Source organism: Adiantum capillus-veneris, chromosome 10 (genome assembly GCF_014529385.1).
Source record: "Adiantum capillus-veneris isolate H3 chromosome 10, ASM1452938v2, whole genome shotgun sequence".
Taxonomy (NCBI): domain Eukaryota; kingdom Viridiplantae; phylum Streptophyta; class Polypodiopsida; order Polypodiales; family Pteridaceae; genus Adiantum; species Adiantum capillus-veneris.
The window spans coordinates 130,266,780-130,270,720 of record NC_140940.1 but is presented as its reverse complement, the minus strand read 5'-3'; positions in this window follow the sequence as shown (position 1 = coordinate 130,270,720).

Genomic DNA, 3,941 nt, shown 5'->3' with positions numbered 1-3,941 from the left:
TTGTGCAAAGTTTTTTTTGATTGAAAGAAACTTTGATCGAAAAAGTAGGAAAAAAATTGGTTGCCCATTTTTGCTGATGTGGCACCATATAATACACCCGTATAATATAAGGTCATGTAAAATATGCCCATTGTTAGTGTGAAAATGGCAAGAAAAACGAGTGCCTCTCTAGCTTTGCACGAATCACACCATTGGAAGGAAGAACTATCAAACCGCCGAAAACACCTGTGGTAAACACCTGTAGAGATTTATGAAAAACCCTTCAACAATGGAACACACTCAAAATCAGGAGAAACAGGGGATATCATGACAAAGATCGTCTTGTGGAGATGTTCGTAGAGTATCCATAGCCAAAAAACAAATGAGAAATGAAGAAGTTATGGCCACTCGAACATGGAGGGGTCCTTCCTCTTGCTAAAGAATGAGCTCTCTGGAAGTTGTGCAAGTGTTGCATCTATTAAAATGGGAGATTTCTTATCCTTTATCCCCAAGGATTTTCTCTCTCTTCTTAGCCGACAAGGCTCTTTGTCAAGGCACCTTTTAATTGGCTCATTTTAGGCCTTTTTTGTGCAAAAAATGAGGTGTTGGTGACCCTTTGACCAAGGAATGGGTGGGGACAAGTGGTTGGGGACCAAAAAATTGACCAGGCACCTGTGCAAGTGGTGTGAATAGGCTGGAAAATGCACCATCTCTCTCCCCTAGCCTCCACGAGTCCACCAAGCCCACCAAGCAAAGCTTGCATCAAGTGATGCACCTAAAGGGTACTCCCCCTTTAGGCTATATACCCTCCACCTTCCACTTTTCCCTTCTCATGTGGGATTATCCCCATGAAACATGGAAACCTCCTCAAGCTTCCTAACTCCCTCATGCCCAAACATTCAAAGATTTTCCCCAAAACATGCAAGCTTCTCAGACAACTTCCCCCAAGCATAACTTGCTGCTCCAATCACTGAATGGCACATTGTAACACACGGCTTGAATCCCATCATCTCGGCTACACTTAGAATTCTTAAATATCAGCATTTCTAACTCCAATTGTCAAGTTGGCCCAGCTGCCCTTGTCGCATGCACGCGCAATCACCTTCTAAATTGATACTACCCACTTCGGATGCCCATAACTCATGATGTACAAGTCTGATTCATGAGCTATGCTTAGTTTTTGATTTTGAAGTGTAAATTGCTACTTATAATGAAATTAGGCCGCGGGTTGGCGGCGCCAAAAGCTACGAAATACCGTGAAGTGTTTGCGTCAATGTGTAGAGCTCTTACCTGTGGTTGCAATGCAACAAACACGACTGTAATGTGACAACCGGGGAATGATTAGAAAGCACGAGAAGGAGAGAAGTGAGCGTTGTTAGCTCATGCTGTGTATTGCATTATCCAAAACTTAATAATAACTTACAAAATTTGGCCTTTATGCCTTAGCCAAGGTTTTTGGTGGTCAAAACTAATAATTTGGGAGCTCTAACTAAAGATAGGTAATGACAGGTTGATACAATCTGGAAGCTTGGAGCCTTGGCTCTTTTATTACAAAGTTTACCCAAAAAATAGGAGTTACAATATTCTCGATTTATAAAAAATAATAAGTGTTTTTACAATGAGAGCTCCAAAAATGGTATCCGAGTTAGCTTGCTGCTAAAAAAGAGCCAGCAGCTACCACCTCTTTGGGCATGGCTAAGAGCCATCTATTTGTAAATGGACAAGCAAGAGTCTTGCCATTAGTGATTTTTTGGACATTATTTTTGCACTCCACACTTTAAGTATGCAAGTCAAGTTGAATTTTTGAACGTCTTAAACTCGTCTAGGCTTATCTCTACCAAGGTGTAAGTATGAAACCAACATTTTAGACCGTAGGACTGCTCATAAAAACCCCACATTATGGATTTTTAGGTATGACAAAGATCTAGTTGTGCATACGACTCCATTTTCAGTGGAACTCCTATTAGCAGTAAGAGTGCATATATGAGTACAATTTGGGGTAAGACCCATCACATGATTACTAAATCACTTAGTAAGGGTTGATGGACCATTCTTGGAACCTTCACACTTGCAGTTTCAAGGAAAGAAGATCCACAAACTGCCAAAGGCTAGTGGAATTCTTTCAACTTTAAAGGTGATAACATGCCAAGGGCAAACCCAACGGGGGTCACGGACAAGGGCTAGCTACTCATTGAGCAGTTTTCATGGAACCTTTAACCATGAGGTTTGACAATGTTGCTTTAACCAAGGGGTTTGGATCGCAAAGGCAACACCCAAGGTTACATGTGCAATCATATGCAATATTACTTGCATTTTCCTAATTTTCCATTAGTTTCCTAGGCCTTTGCAGGAAAAAAATTTGGACAGATATCTACAAATAAGTGAACACTATGTTCACTCTCCAGGTACACATCTAATTTGGTTTTTGTTTTTTGGTTTTATTTTTCTACATAGGATGCATAAACTATGTTGTCATCCATTTTTGCTCTTCAGAGAGATGACAAGATAATGTAAGAGCCAAGACCTTGGGACCGTAGTGTCCCAACTAAGTTTTTGCATTATGTAGTTATAGACCTATTTGTAGGGTTTATTTGGCACATGTTGTCACATGGGATGCAACATGGTCTAGGAACTCAAGGAGTTTGGTTTAGCTAGTGTGGAGCAAGGCTAATGAGGGTCCCTCTCACTCCCGTCGTAGAGTGTTTATAGTTACTTCCACGCACAAGTACATCTTGTACTTGAAGGATGTTCTTTTTTCATACATTCTTACATGAGACATATTCCACATGTGAAGAATCTAAGTATCTGTGACTGGCATTGGCACCCCCTATTTCAAGTATGTGTCATGACAAAGTCCCTAGGTTCTAGTCAAATATATTTTCTAGACCATTTTTAGCACGACGTATCAAGAGAAATTTCAATGGCAAAAAATTGTTGGATACTTAGAATGACTTGTTAAGGTACAAATATTGCTAAACAACATTACAGATGGTTGTAATTTATACATATAGCAAGGCTATGAGTTGTTAATGAAAAAGTTTCATTGTTTGTACCTAGGAGTCACTTCTGTTTCACCTTCTATTATGGTTCAAATGTTTCAGCAAGGCTCGCAAATGATTGCAATAGAAAGTCTTTACTTTCTTCTTATAGCTATTTACACTCCTCTTCAATGTATGCTAGGAGCATCACATTCGACACAAGTATTGGCCAAGATGATTATGGATATACAGGTTAAAATTGCCCTAGTGTTTAGCAAAGGCTGATTTGGAGCGGCATGCATATTCATCACATCAGTTGCCTATGAAGCATTGTGCACTCTATGTGCAATCTCTCTATGAAATTACTTTTGGGTATACAAATCACCAATAGAGGTCATGGATCGGTCTGGGTGCTTGTGGAGTTTCCAAGATAACCAAGATGGTTATTTAAGAAATTGTTGATTCCTCAGCAACATTGTACGATATGATGAGCCTCGTTTCCCAATCATCTGGGAAGATTGTATGTAAGGGTTGTAAGACAAGGGTGACTAGAGCCTGAGAGTCCTCCACCCAACCACCCTTATATAGGCATGACCTTGGCCCTTTGACCTAGTTGGACTCCCCGTTCCACACCGCCTAGCCCGGCCCTACCTTATCTAGTCCGGCCTTGCCGATGTCCTGACATTACTCCCCCCTTAAGAAGAGTTTTCGTCCTCGAAAACAAAAGTGGGAAACTTTTTCTTAAGAACACTAATGTTTTTCCAAGTGGCACCTTGTTCAGGTCGTTCTTTCCACTTGATTAAGGCTTGTTGTCGTATGTGATGACATGTACGCAACTCATGATAATCAAGAACACGTTTATGTTCATGCGGTAAGGTAGGAGGTTCAATGTAATCAACCAAAACCTGTTGGTTAATGACATTGTCGTCCCCATGTAACCTCTTTTGTAGACGGCTTACATGAAACAACGGATGAATGCGAGAA